Source organism: Arvicanthis niloticus, chromosome X, assembly GCF_011762505.2.
Source record: "Arvicanthis niloticus isolate mArvNil1 chromosome X, mArvNil1.pat.X, whole genome shotgun sequence".
NCBI classification, from domain to species: domain Eukaryota; kingdom Metazoa; phylum Chordata; class Mammalia; order Rodentia; family Muridae; genus Arvicanthis; species Arvicanthis niloticus.
The window spans coordinates 98619182-98635030 of record NC_047679.1 but is presented as its reverse complement, the minus strand read 5'-3'; the positions used below and the strand labels follow the sequence as shown (position 1 = coordinate 98635030).

General features: G+C 42.6%; 1 pseudogene; it reads left to right on the top strand.

The window, feature by feature from the left end:
- The first annotated feature begins 9213 nt into the window (after window positions 1-9213).
- LOC117695095 (heterogeneous nuclear ribonucleoprotein K pseudogene) lies at window positions 9214-9844 on the top strand (annotated as a pseudogene).
- Window positions 9845-15849: the final 6005 nt, after the last annotated feature.

Below are 15849 nucleotides of genomic sequence, written 5' to 3'. Positions count from 1 at the left end.
TCTTTGCTTGGAGAGCTCTCTTCCCTAGATCACCAGCTGCACACCCTGATCCCCACAACCCCAGACTCCACCTCTATTTTAGCAGCAAGGGAACAGGTTAGAAGGAATGAGAAGCAGAAGGGATGCTAGCCATTTGCTTATGACTGAGCTGCTGGTTATGCTAAGCAACTGCCAGCCTTCATCTTACTTGCACATCCAGGATGGAACCTAGGTCTCACACAAGTTAGACAAGTGCTCTACCACTAAGCCACATCCCTAGCTCTCATCTGTTCAAACCCTGGGAAATGATTGGCCCAGAGTTAGAAGGTAGCAGCTATGCGTACCACCACACCACCACCACCACACCACCATACCATCACCACCACACCAAAAGGTGACTTGAGATGGGTAATTTGTATTGTGCTGCTGGAATACTGTATTAGTCAGGGTTCTCTAGAGTCACAGAACTTACGGAATGTCTCTGTTTTTTTTTGTTTTTTTGTTTTTTTTTTGTTGTTGTTGTTGTTTTGGTTTTTTTTTTTTTTTTGGTTTTTCGAGACAGGGTTTCTCTGTGTAGCCCTGGCTGTCCTGGAACTCACTCTGTAGACCAGGCTGGCCTCGAACTCAGAAATCTGCCTGACTCTGCCTCCCAAGTGCTGAGATTAAACGCATGTGTCACCACTGCCTGGCACGGAATGTCTCTGTGTAGTAAGGGAATGTGTTGTAATGATTTACGGTCTGCTAACTGTAGTTAGTTAGTCCAACTAACCCAACAATGGGCAGCTGTGAATGAGAAATCCAAAAAAAAATCTAGTAGTTGCTCAGTCCCATGAGGCTAGTTGTTTCATCTGGTCTCCTGTATAAACTGGAATCCTGAAGTGGGTTCCAACAGACGTGCTGGCAAGTACATGCAAGTAGGTGAAGAAGAGAGACTTCCTTCTTCCATTGTCCTTATGTAGGTCTTCAGCAGAAGGTGTGGCCCAGATTAAAGCTGTGTACCCCCATACCTAGATTTGGGACTTGCTCTGTCCATCTGCTTGCCTCCTTCTCCTGAGATGAAAGGCGTGTACTATGTTGCCTGGGCCTAAGCTTTTCATGGCCACTATGTCTCATGATCTAGATCAACAGTGTCATTCTAGGTCAAAATCTGGATCAAAAGCCTGTGTCTTCCAGCCTCAAGATCTGGATCACAGGTGTGCTCTCCATTTCTGGATTGCAGCTCATTCCAGACGTACTTAAATTGACAATCAGGAATAACCATCATAAATACCTTTAATGCCTCTGTGGTCTTAGCTATGAATCTTGTACTATGATGATGAAGAGGAGTTGTTCAGAGAGTCTCTAACTATGTTGTCTAGGCTGGCTTTGACCTCAAGATCTTTCTGCTTCAGCCCACTGAGTTTTGGGATTATGGTGTGGACCACAATGCTTTGCCTGAAATACGTCTGTTTGTTGTTTTAAGAAAGAACCTCACTATGTAGCCCAGGCTGTCTTCAAACTTGTTGATGCTTTGTGACTCAGCCTCCCAAGTACTGAGATTAGAAGCTTGTGTCAGTGACTCCAGCTAATTTAGACACAGTTTCTCAGGGACACTGGTCCTAGAGTAAAGTCAAAGGCATGTGTAGCCTAGGATGGCAGTGGAATTTGGCAGTGGACTTTATAGGTTCTGAAAAATTAATTAGTCCCAACAGGCAAGAGGAAGATGTGTAGAATATGGTAAGTAAATCAGACTCCTATAGTGTCTGTCAAAGAGGGAAATGGGGAACATTCTAGAGACTACAGATGTAGGGTTTTCCCCCTGGAAGCCCCATGCCAATGTTAAAAGATTTGAGGATAGGAAGGGGTGGCAGGGTCCTATTAATGTTGTCCTGTGTGGTCTGGAACTCAGAGATCTGCCTGCCTCTGCTTTCTAATTTTTGGGATTAAAAGTATGCACTATGAAACCCAGATATAATGTCATGATTCTTAGTGAGATAGAAATCTGTTTTTCAGCACTACGTGGGTGTGAGTGAGTGGTTCAAATAGAAATGTTCTCCATAGGCTCACATTTGACTACTTGATCCCCAGTGGGTGCATCTGCTTGAGAAGGATTAGGAGGTGTGACTTTGTTTAGAGGAGCTTTTCATCAGGGATGGGCATTGAGGTTTTCATGCCATTTCCCATCCCGTCTCTGTATTTCAAGATGTACACTCTCAGATGTTCCTGCTGTCACACCTTTGCTTCAGCACCATGGATTCTAACTCACCCCAATTAAACCCTTTCTTTAATAAGTTACATTGGCCGTGATGTTTTGCCACAGCAATAGAAATGTAGCTAACACAGAGTATGTGTCCCAGAATGGATGTTTGAGTAGAATGGTGGTGGTGGTGGTGGTGGTGGTGGTGGTGGTGGTGGTGTGTGTGTGTGTGTGTGTGTGTGTGTACAATGTCAATTGTTGATCTATGGTTGTTATTTCCCCTTCTTGAAGCTTTTATCCTAGGAGAGATCATTAAATTTAAATTTTTGTTTTGTTTATTGTGTGTACGTATGATTTGTGTGTGTGTATATATGTGTTCGCGCATGTGCGTGCACACACACTCAAGTACATGAGTATGTGCATGCTGGCGTGCAGATATGGAAATTGAAGGACAACTTTGTGGAGTTGGTTCTATCCTTCCACCTTTCTGTGGATCTGGGGATTGAACTCAACTCATCTGCTTTGTATCACCTTTGCCCACTGAGCCATTCATCCAGTCAGGGATCTCATTTTCAATATTTTTCCTTCTAGACTTTGTACTTTCCAAGTCCTCTGAGATTATCTCCCTCTATTCTTTCAAACACACATCAAAAGTTTAAGTCTTATTTGTGAGCTCAGGCTACTGGGAGTGGAAGGTGATATCATCAAGTTGAAGTGTCCTCAAATCACGTGTTCACAACTGCTCAACATGACCTGGCGGTGGCCAGAGAGCAGAAAGAAGCCTTTTGGCCGCGGTAGTAATTCTGAAGGAAACCTGTCTTAACACTAGGGCTTAAACAGCCTGACTGAGGCCCAACAATCCAGCTTCGGGTCTGAAGTGTGAGGACAAAAAAAATTCCACATTGCATCGAAATTGTGACGAAACGAACTGCCTCCTGCAGAAAAATGCTGGTAGTATTACCATCTGCGGACACACGGGGGCGCTCTAGCAACCCAATGACTGAGAAAACCTGAAAGGCAGGGTTTTAGGCTGGGTGAGGGGCTTTACCGATGCGGGAGGGGGGAATTAGGCTTGTGGCATGCCCGGGGGCTGCTCACCCTTGGCTTTTAGGTAGCAGTAAGGAAGGAGGTACTGGTGCCAGGACTTATGGTAAGACCTATAGATGTAATCCTGAAGAAGAGAGCCATCTGGAGAGGGAGAGGGAGGATAGTTGGTGGTACGGTGGTTTGTCACTTTACTCAAGAGCTAGGCGTTAACTCAGTGGTAGAATGCTTGTCTTGTCTGGCATGTGTAAGGCCTTGTGTTACAACCCCATCACTGAAAAAAAAAAGATTTCTATAATAGTTAAGGCTTGGAATAATACTGTCTTAGAATTTAAAAAAAAAAAAAAAACAGTTTCCTTCCTTCCTTTCTTTGTTTCGCATTATATTTGTGTTTGTAGGGCTGGAGATTGAACTCAGGTTCTCACAGCTGCTAGGCAGGCATGTTCTACTACTGTGCTATGTTCTCGGCCCTCTTTGCTCAACTTTAGACAAAGAATTGTGTGTTATCTAGACTGGCCTTGAACTCCAGGACTCAAGTGATTCTCCTACCTCAGGCCCCACCTCAGATCCTGGAGATATATATGTGTGTGTGTGTGTGTGTGTGTGTGTGTGTGTGTGTGTGTGTGTGTGTGTTGTGGAGTTGGTTCTATCCTTTCAACTTTACACACACACACAGCAGCAGCAGCAGCAGCAGCAGCAGCAAGGAATCAGGACTTATGGTAAGACCTATAGATGTCATCCTGAAGAAGAGAACCATCTGGAGAAAGAGGGGGAGTATATATATTTGTGTGTGTGTGTGTGTGGTATATATACACATACACATACACTTTTTTTTTCAAGACAGAGTTTAACTGCGTGGCCTTGGCTGTCCTGGGACTCACTCTGTAGACCAGGCTGGACTCAAACTCAGAGATCTACCTGCCTCTGCATCTCAAATGCTGGGGGATTAAAAGCAGGCACTACCACTTGGTAAGAAAAAATAATTTTCATGTGCAAATAATCTTTGTGTGCAAATGTGTCTTGCCTGCATGCATGTATGTGCAGCACATGCATTTGGTGCTCACAGAGTCCAGAAGAAGGCGTCAGATTCCCTGGAACTAAAGTTGCAGGCAGATGTGAGCCACCCAGTGAGGATGCTGGGAACTGAACCCAGGTCTTCTGTAAAAGCAGTAGTTGCCTTTCTTAATTGCTGAACCATTTCTCCAGTGTGGGTCCTGGCTCATTTTTAATGGTCTCTTTAACTTAGGCAACAAGCCAATGATGTTTGTATAGGAGACAAAGACTGAGGGAGGCCAAGTGATCTGCCCAAAGCTACCTGGCTCAAAAACCACAGAGCGTTCTGGATGTGCTGGTGTATGCCTCTGATTACAGCACTTAGGAGGTAGAGGATCCTTGCTTTCAAAAGCCCACTCCATGGCCCAGTGTCTCTGCTTCTCTGCCTACTGATCAGGATGTAGCTCTCAGCACTGCTCCCACCATAAAGATAATGGGCTAAACCTCTGAAACTGTAAGCCAGGCCCCAATTAAATGCTTTATGAGAGTTGTTGTGGCTGTAGTAGCTCTTCACTGCAATAGAGCAGTGATTTCAGCCCTGAGTTTGATTATTTCCTGCCTTCTACTCCTCCTGGGTGTATTTGCTTCTTTTCGTTCTAGAGATTTCAGGTATGCTTTTAAGTTGCTGGTATGAGATCTCTGCAACTTCTTTATGAGGGCACTTAGTGCTATGAGATTTTTCTCTTAGCATTGCTTTTATTGTGTCCCATAAATTTGAGTATGTTGTAGCTTCATTTTCATTGAATTCTAGAAAATCTTTGACTTCTTTCTTATTTCTTCCCTAACCCAGATATCGCTGAGTAGAGAGTTGTTCAGTTTCCATGAGTTTGCAGGCTTTCGGTTGTTTCTGTTGTTACAATTCAGCTTTAGTCTGTGGTGGTCTGATAGGTTAGAGGGGGTATTTCAATTTTCTTGTATCTGTCAAGACAGGCTTTGTGCCTGAATATATTGTAAATTTTGAAGAAGGTTGCTTCAGGTGCTGAGGAGAAGAAATATTCTTTTGTGTTTGGATAAAATATTATATATATATATGTGTGTGTGTGTGTGTGTGTGTGTGTGTGTGTGTGTGTGTGTGTGTTAGGTCCATTTGATTCATAATGTCTGCTAGGTTCATTACTTCTCTGTTTAGTTTTTGTCCTGAATGTCCTGTCAATTGGTGAGAGTGGGGTGTTGAAGTCTCCCACTATTAATGTGTGGGCTCTATGTGCAATTTAAACTTTAGCAATGTTTCATTCACAAATGTGGGTGCCCTTGTGTTTGGGGCATAGATGCTTAAAATTGAAACTCTGTATTGGTGGGTTTTTCCTTTGAGTATGAAATGTCCTTCCTGTCTCTTTTGTTTTGTTTTGTTTTGTTTTGTTTTTCGAGACAGGGTTTCTTGATATAGCCCTGGCTGTCCTGGAACTCACTCCGTAGATCAGGCTGGCCTCAAACTCAGAAATCTGCCTGCCTCTGCCTCCCAAGTGCTGGGATTAAAGGAGTGCACCACCACTGCCTGGCTATCCTGTCTCTTTTGAATAATTTTGGTTTGAAGTCTATTTTATTAGATATTAGAATGGCTAGTCCACCTTATTTCTTAGGTAAATTTGCTTGGAAATTTTTTTCCAGCCCTTTATACTGGAGTAATGATTATCTTTATTGCTGAGGTGTGTTTATTGTATGCAGCAGAATGATGGATCCTGTTTTCACATCCATTCTGTTAGCCTGTGTCTTTTTATTGGGAAATTGAGTTCATTGATGTTGAGAGATACTAATGACCAGTGATGGTTATTTTCTGTTATTTTGGTGTCGATGGTGTTAGTGTGTGTGTGTGTGTGTGTGTGTACACTTTTTCCTTGTTTTTGCTGGTTTGGAACTAATTATCTCCTGTGTATTGGAATATCTTGGTTTCTACATCTATGGTGATGGAAAGTTTTGCTAGGTATAGTAGTCTGGTCTGACATCTTGTGGTCTCTTAGGGTCTGCAAGACATCTGTCCAGGATCTTCTGGCATTTAGAGTCTTTGTTGAGAAGTCAGGTGTAATTCTGATAAGCCTGCCTTACTTGCAGCTTTTAATATCCTTTCTTTGTTCTGTATGTTTAATACTTTGATTATTACTATATGGTGGGGAGAATTTTCTTTTCTGGTCCAGTCTGTTTGATGTGCTGTATGCTTCTTGTATGTTCATAGGTATCTACTTCTTTAGGAAATTTCTCTTCTATGATTTTGTTGACAGTATTTTCAGGGTCTTTGAGCTGTGGTTCTTTTTCTTCTATTCCTATTATTCTTAGGTTTTGTCTTTTCTTTTCTTTTTTTTTAAAATATTTTATTTATTTATTTTATATATATGATGAATACACTGTAGCTGTCTTCAGACACACCAGAAGAGGGCGCCAGATCCCATAACAGATGGTTGTGAGCCACCATGTGGTTGCTGGGAATTGAACTCAGGACCTCTGGAAGAACAAGCAGTGATCTTAGCCACTGAGCCATCTCTCCAGCCCAGGTTTTGTCTTTTCATAGAGTCCCAGATTCCCTGGGTGTTTTCAGTCCAGAATTTTTTAGATTTTTTTTTTTTTTTTTTTTTTTTTTTTTTTTTTTTTGTTTTTTTGTTTTTGGATACAGGGTTTCTCTGTGTAGTCCTGGCTGTCCTGGAACTCACTTTGTAGACCAGGCTGGCCTCGAACTCAGAAATCCGCCTGCCTCTGCCTCCCAAGTGCTGGGATTAAAGGCGTGCACCACCACTGCCTGGCCATGAATTTTTTAGATTTAACATTTTCTTTGACTGCTGTATCAATTTCTTCTACTGTATCTTCTACACCTGAAGTCCTCTCTTTCATCTCCTGTGTTTTGTTGATGCTCGCATCTGTAGTTCCTGTTCCATCTCCAGGATTCCCTCAGTTTGTGCTTTCTTTATTGTTTCTATTTCCGTTTTTATGTCTTGAACACTTTTATACATATCTTTCAACTATTCATCTTTTCCTTGCTTTTGTTAAGGGACAGTATTCACTTCTTTAGGAATCTCTACCATCTTCATAAAGTTGGTTTAAGGCCGTTTTTGTGTGCTTCAGCTGTGTTGGGCATATTCAGGGCTTGCAATCATAGGATAGCTGGGCTCTAGTGGTGTCATATTGCCCTTGCAGTTGTTGATTGTGTTCTTATACTGGCATCTAGGCATCTGGGTTTGGGGTGATTATAGGTGTAGTTACTGATTTCTGGCCTTGTCTTTGTTGGATGGGTGTTTTGCTCCGTGTTTTTTGTTTTGGTCTTTTGGTCTGTGTGGCCTGTGATTTAGCAGGGGTCTCTGAATTCTAGCAGCCAGTATACCTGTTGTTGAGCAAGGGGTCTCCGCCTGAGTTGGGGACTGCAGTTCTGTAGGCTGCCATGGCTTCTGGTCCAGCAGTGCATCTCCACCCGAGTCCCCCTATCTGTTTTCTTTTGGCTAGTGTTGCCTGCAGTTAAAGCAAAGGCTGGACTGAAATTTTCTATGTGACATAACCTGGCCTCAGCCATGTCATCCTCCTGAGGCCTGGGATTATTGGCATGCAATACTACACTTGGATAATTTCTTAATTTTATACCTTGAATCATTGTTGAGTTTCACACTTTTTAAAAATCTATTTATTATGTATACAGCATTCTGCCTGCATGTATGCCTGAAAGCCAGAAGAGGGCATCAGATCTCATTACAGATGGTTGTGAACCAACATGTGGTTACTGGGAATTGAACTCAGGACCTGTGGAAGAGCAACCAGTGCTCTTAACCTCTGAGCCATCTCTCCAGCTCCACATTTTGGATTTTAACATCTTTGTTTCTTGGGTGGGTGGAAAATCCTGGTAGAACAGTACTTAATCTGAATAAAATAATTCTGTATTTTGAGGTTTAGTGTTATAAATTTGTATTACATTTGTGTGTGTGTGTGTGTTTGCACTCTACTTGTCATAACAACTCCTTGCTCGCTATTTCTATATGTAAAATAATCATTTTTGATCATAGTACCTCTGCTCCTTTATGTTCCCCTTAGACCAGAGAAGTGGTGTAGACTGGAAAATGTTCTGAGGATTTCACCAACTGAATAAAGTCTAGTGAATAAAAAAGAATAAACAACTGGAATTTAGAGACATCTCTCTTAGCTGCAGATAATACTTCCAGCGCTGTCTTTAGTATAATACTGATTGTTTGAATCATCACCAACAATTTTAGATGCCTCCCAGCAGCGTTTTCTGACAAAGGCAAGCATATCAGTTTGTCACCACAATGTCTCGTGGACATTATTTTGACTACTTTAATAATGATAAGCAAAGTATATGTATCCCCAAAGGGTTGGATGAATGTTTTTCTTTTGGTTACTAAGCTAAAACTTCAGAGCTCAGTAGGGGCTGCATGGTACACCATATACCTCCAGCATTATTTACTAGACCTGGGCTCCACCTCTGACACCGGGAAAAAAGAAGCATTTAAACAAGTATCTTTACTGGAATAAAAATCACAAATTTCTTTCTTTCTTGGCTTCTTTTTTTTTTTTTTTTTTTTTTTTTTTTTTTTTTTTTTTTTTTTTAGACAAGGTCTCTCATGTAGCCCAGGCTGGTCTCCAACTCATTATATAGCTGAGGATGGTCTTAAACTCTTTTTGTAAATTGTATTTAACAGACATCACCATCATGCTTGTCTCCCATTTGATTATGCCCTATTGGTATATTAATTTAATCCAGAAAAAAAAAATGGAAACTGATCAGCCAGAAGAAACTCTCCCCACCACTGAAGGCAATGGAGAATTTGGCAAAGGCCCTGCAGAAGATATGGCAGAGGACCAAGCATTAAAAGCTCTAAAAACATGGATGGAGATGGTAGAATTGTATATCTTGCTTCAGTGCAAGAATACTGGGGAAGTGATTGGAAAAGGAAGCAAGAATCTTAAGGCTCTGAGTCTCCCACCAAAGGATGTGCACAATGATGTTTGATGACCACTGTAGATAGTCCATGGCATTTCCCATGTAGGGAAGAGGTGGTTTTGACAAAATGCCTCCGGGTTGAGGTGGCTGTCCCATGCTTCCTTCAAGAAGAGATTATATGAGGTCCTCACTGAGGACCTCTTCCTTTTGGTTGAGGTGACTGGGGCAGGAACAGAGCTTGGAAGCTTCCTCTTCTTCCACTACCACCAGAGGAGATCTAAGGGTTTATGGCAGAAGAGGAAAGGCCTTGAGACCATTATGACAGCATGGCTGGTTTCAATGCTGATAAGATTTAGGACTGCAATAGATACAGGGAACCCATCGGAATGGCAGATGGCTTATATGCCACAGGGTGGTTCTTGATATGTTTATTCCTATGCAGGGGTTGTTTGTAGCTCATATGGTGACTTGGTGGACCCATTATTACTACACAAGTAACTACTCCCAAAGATTTGGCCAAATTATCTGTTATTGGCAAAGATGGTCAGTGGATTTAACAAATCTGTCATGAGTCAGGAGTTTCAATCAAAATTGCTGAGCTTTGATCCAAAAATTGGATCGTTACCTTTATTGGAACACAGGAACACATACAGAACACATACTGCTGTGGTTTGAATGAGAATGGCCCACATAGGCTTATAAAATATTTGCATGCTTAGTCCCCAGTTGATGACCTGTTAGGAAAATTATGTATGTCCTTGTTGAAGTAGGTGTGTTCTTGTTAGAGGAGGTGTGTCATTCTTGGAGGAAGTGTGTCTCTGAGGATAGGTAGGCTTTGAGATTTCAAAAGCCCAAGCCAGATCCAGTGTCTCTCTCTGCCTACTACCTGTGGATCCAGATGTAGAACTATGTCTTCCTGCATGCTTCAATGCACCCTGCCATAATGGACTAAATCTCTGAAACTTTAAGCAAGCCTCCAATTAATGCTTGCCTTTATAAGAGTTACCTTGGTCATGATGGTTTTTTCACAGCAATGGAACAATGACTACTAAGTCACACAGTAGTTCCTGCAGACCAGCATGATGTAGTATACAGATGCTGAGAGATCCTAATTCAAGATAGTTTTTTACAGTGTGAAGAAGTATTCTGGAAAGCTTTTCTAAAATTAGTGGGAAACTGAAGGAGTCCTGCATCTTTACTTCTATCTGTTTCTGTTTAAAAAGCCAGCATCGAGGTTTGGGATTTAGCTCAGTGGTAGAGCGCTTGCCTAGCAAGGCCCTGGGCTCGAGCCTCAGCTCTGGAAAAATAAAAAGACAAACTAGAAAGCCAGCATCCCTCTGCTTCATCGGTATTCTGCATCTGAGGTGTGGGGAAGCTGCTGCTGTTCAGCAGGTAAACACAGAGGTGGAGAAAGGTCACTGAAAGTTTGGAATAGCAACAGAGTGAGTATTTTTTATTTTTTGTTTATTCTTGATGGCTTAAAAACCCCTTCATGTGATTATTGTGAACACCTCGCTTTAACAGTGTAACATTGGGGGCAGGACAGGGAGGAAAGTAATAGTCCCCATGTCCCTGGCATTTTCTTAGAGCAATGTGAAGAATGGAATGTTCTATTTTTAAAAGAGTTATTTATTTATTTTATGTATTCATTTATGTATTCATTTTATGCTGTATCTGAATATATACACTTGCTTGCCACAGGAGGGCATCAGATCCCATTGCAGATGGTTATGAGCCACCATGTGGTGGCTGGGAATTGAACTTAGGACCTCTGGAAGAACAGTCAGTGCTCATAACAACTGAGACATCTCTCCAGCCCTGTAATGCTCTTTTGTTAGAAGCATTTTATGCTTTTAAAAATAAATATAGTGAATATAAAAATTGTATATTATTATTGTGTGCTTGCACACACATAAACATGTATATGCTTTGACAGAAAAGTCAGCATACAGTCAGATAGTGGTCGTACACACCTTTGATTCCAGCACTTAGGAGGCAAAGGCAGATCTCTGTGAGTTCTTGGCCAGGCTGATCTACAGAGCAAGTTCCAGGACAGTCAGGGCTACACAGTGAAGCACTATCTTGGAAAAGAAACCAGCAGGCTTGATGGCAGCCTCTCTTATCTGCTGAGCCATTATCCCTGGCTTCAAACTCTTTGTCCTCCTGTTTTCTCCCCCTGAAGAGCTAGATCAGAGCTGTGTGCCACCATTGACAGCTGACTTCTCATCAGAGCCAGTTTGTTCATTGCTTTTGCTTTATAATGGGGCCACTGAAGAGCTAAGACAGGCATGGGAGCCGCACCCTTTCTGTCATTTTCCTCTTGCCCAATTTCACTGTGTTCTTCATAGCATCTCGTGTAAGGTGTGCTTTCCTGGTAGGAATCTTTTCAAGGCACTTTTCCTTTGTGGGAGGACTGGCTTAGGCAAAACCAGATTAGATAAAACCAGAATATAATTTGTGAACTCACAGGCCCAGTACAGAAATTGCATAATGTTTGGGATATGCTAAAAATAAAATAAAAGAGAATGGGCTTCTAACTTTGATGTAGTCACTTCTGGTCCCCCTTCACTCTGTTTAGCAGTGACCATCTTACAATGGGACTAAATGAGGGAACCTTTGGCAACCCAAGTTATATATATATATGTGTGTGTGTGTGTGTGTGTGTGTATACACATATATATAATTTATTTCATTTATGTATGTATATGCATTTATCTGTGCTACAGTATGTAATATGCGTGTTCAGGTGCCCATGGGGGTCAGAGGAGGATGCTAGATCTCTTGGAGCTGTAGTTACAGGTGGTTGTAAGCCACTCAAATGGATGCTGGGAGCCAAACTCAAGTCCTATGGAAGAGTAGCAAGTGCTCTTAACTGCTAAGTCATCTCTCCAGCCCTCATTCATTCATTCATTCATTCATTCATTTAAGTGGATTTCCTAATATTTTCTTTCCATGCCTTAATGAATCCTTTCTTGTATTGTTTTGGAGACAATTGGTTTACTACATTGAGGCCATTTTCCAGATAAACATGGATAGACATGGCGGCACATGCCTGTAATCTCAGTAATTGGGACCAGGCAGGAGGACCTTGAGTTTGAACCAGCCTGGGCTACATAGTGAAATCCAGACTTGTCTGGGGTATACAGCCATACTCTTATCCCAAGCAACAAAACAAGAACAGATAAGGTGACTAGGTACCAGTGAAGAAAGGAAGTCAGGAGCATACATTAGGGTGTGACAGGGCCAATGTTCAAAGCTTCTGTTTGAATTCAGTGCTTCTGCTCCTTCTGGTTAATTCAGCCACATATTTCTGGGTTTTGACACTAGAGTGGAGAAACATTTTTTTAATTGTCTTGTCTCATCAGGAAGTACCTTTCCCTCTGGGTAGAGTATGACAGATTAGAGGTTGGGATTAGAGCAAGGTTGGGCAGTGCTATGTGAGTGACCCAGGGCTAAGCATTCAGTTCCTCATTCATTCAGGAGACAACTACTTAGTAGAGCCTCTGGGAAGTGGCCTACCCAACAGACCCAAAATGCAGTGTCTCCAAAACAGCACACAGAACAGTCTGCCATCTCTGCCCCACAAGCAGTATCACTAGTATAAGTTAGTTGTGTGCCAGGCAGGGTGTTACCTTCCTGTCACTGGATTCTCCCAGTGGCTTTATAAGAACAGTGTTGTCAGGCTTGGAGAGAGGATGGTTCAGCTATTAAGAGAATTGTACTACTCTTGCAGACAGCCCAAATGTTGTTCCCAGCACCCACATTGGGTGGCCCACAACTCCATGTAACTCCAGCTCCAGGGGATACAATATCTTTGGCCTACACACACACACACACACACACACACACACACACACACACACACACACACACAGAGAGAGAGAGAGAGAGAGAGAGAGAGAGAGGCATGCACAACTACAAATAAAATTAATCCTCCAAAAGGACAATTTGAATATTATTCTCATATAATAGATGCACAGCTGAGGTTTAGAGAGAGTAAGGAACTTGTCCAAGGCCCCTGATAACAAGAGGCAGGTCATCTACTAACAGATCTGGGAGTCTTCAATCATTGCCTGAGACAGACAATAGACAGAATCGCTTTTCTTAGGGAAATGGACTCCAGACACATTAAAAATGGTACAGACTGTGGGTTGGTGTTTGACTAATGAGATAAGAGAGGAAACTAGGGTTGGTGGGATTGCTCAGGGGGTAAAAGTTCAATCCTTAGGGCCTACATGGTAGAAGGAGAGAACCAGATCTCACAAGTTGTCCTCCGACTTCCATACACACACACTCGGACAGTGCCCCTTTACAAATGTAATTTTTAAAAAGAAACTAGAATATTGGGTACTATATGACATATTTTTAAGAAAAAGAAATAGATAATATACATACACATATACATACACATACATACATATAGACACACACAATAATATATATATATAGTGCGTGTGTGTGTTTTGAGTTCTCACTTTATACAGGAAATAACATGCCCTGGCCTCAGGTTCCAAGTTAGACTTATCTGCCAACTCCCAACTGGAGCATGAAGCTCAACTTACCTACAGTATTTCCTGGCTTTTGTTTAGTCCTTTTGGTGAGTTGTGTTGCTGTTTCTGAGATAGAGTCAGTCTCTCTGTCTCTGTCTCTGTCTCTGTCTCTCTCTGTCTCTCCCTGTCTCTCTCTGTCTCTCTCTCTCATTCTAGTCAAAGCTGGCCTGGAACTCACTATGTAGGCCTCACTATACTAGTCTCAAACTTATGGCAATCCTCCTGCTTCAGCTAAGATCACAGACATGACCTGCTACCAGTGGCTTGTGGCTTTTAAAAATTTTATTTATTCACTTTATATCCCAATATCAGTGCCCCTCTCCTCCCAATACCCCCTCACACAGCTCCCCACCTGGCTTGTGGCTTTTAAAATTGTTTTGGAAAAGTATGTGTTGCTGACAGTGGAACTTTAGGAGATGAAGCAAAAACTTTGTACACAGCTAGCGAAGCACTGATATCAACAGTGGCCCTGGTCTGGCACTTGGAGAACAAGAGTGGTCAATACCACGTAAGAGAAGTATCGAGCTGCCTGACAGTGGTTCCCCAAGAGTTTGGGAGTAATTTGATCTCCCATAAGTTGAACCTGAAGAGGGTTTGTGAAAGGCAGAGACGTCTGACCTTATTCCTCTTGAAAGATTTCTAAGAACAGGGTGCTTGACTTTCAATGACAAGAGATTGAAGAGCCAGTCTAGCCTGCACTTCAAGAGCTTCTCCGATTGTGCTCTCCATCTGGCTGCCATTAAGGAGGGCATCGGTGTACTGCTCTCCCGTGCTGTGCCCTCAGTGTGGGTGGGCATCACCATCTCTGTGTTTACACACAGTGCAGCTCACGGCTACGTGACAGGGACAGATAGCACATTCCTAGAAAGTGGAATTTGATGTTTAGGGAGCTAAAGGTCTGAGCAGGTACCAAGACTCCAGCATCTCCCTCCTACCTTATGCCACACACATGTGGGCACCCCAGACCTGCTTCTCCCCACAGCTCTGCTTGACCAATCTTAATGTAACCTCGTCTCTCCTCACAATCCCCCAGAGTCAAAAGGCTCAGCCTCCACTTTATCATTTCCTAATCTCATTTGGGTCTCAAATGACTTATGTCTCAATTCCACATCTAGGTTAGTGTCACAAAATGAGCACAGGGGGAAAGGCAAAGATTGAGCAACCAGAACTGGGGTGGAATAGGAGACTAGGACCTAGAGAGACCGTGGGGACTGCTGTTCTGAAGTCATGGACAGTCCATAGTAAGGATAGAGTGAAGTGGAGTACCAGAGGCCTGGGTTGGAGCTGCTGATCTCTCTTTGGGCTAGAGCCTGGTGCAAGGCAGAACCGTCAACGTCAACTAAGGGTTATTTGATTAGCAAACATCTCCAGAGTGGAATGCAGAGGAGAAGATGTCCTGTTTCTTAGGCGGGTATTCCAAGCCCCTTAAGGCCTGCCTTCATTATACTGATAAAAGCTGATGCCAGGACTGCCAAGATGGCTCAGTGTGGAAAAGTGCTTGCCACCAAGCCTGAGGACCTCAGTTTAATTCCCAAGACTACATGGTTGAAGGAGAGAACCAACTGGCACTAGCCATCCTCTAATTGCCATGTGTGCACCATGATGTGTAGGAGTAAACCTATGCAAAAACACAGAATAAATAAAAACCTAATAAAAGCAATGTTTAAAGGTTTGCACCTGGGTGAGTTCTTCCAACCCACCAGCCACTGCTCTGACTTTAAATCTTCAAACAGACCTTACCATTTGGCTCCATTACCACCCCCATTTTCCAGGTACAGAAACTGAGGCACAGAGTAGTTAAGGGACTTGCCTGAGACTGTACAGCTAGTACGTAGCAATGCAGTGTGACCCTAGTTCAGGTTCAGCTCAGAGTTTACACTTTGAAATACACACTTGTGCTAGAGACCTTCAGTGCTTTGACTCAGAGGAGTGGTTCTGATGATGGGCATCCCAAGATGGCAGTCTGCACGTGTGTAGGTTGAGTTGGCCTAAACCTTTCTGACTTCACATGTGAAGAAGCTGGTGAAAGAGCCACTTGAAGCGTTGCCGGTTGTGTTTTGTTATCATCTAGAGATCAAGAAATAGGGCCCATGTTGTTATTGGCACTGAGTCTGCAATTGTCATCTGTGCCTTCTGTGGTCTTAGAAAGCTGTGTCTGGAGCTGTAGAGATTTC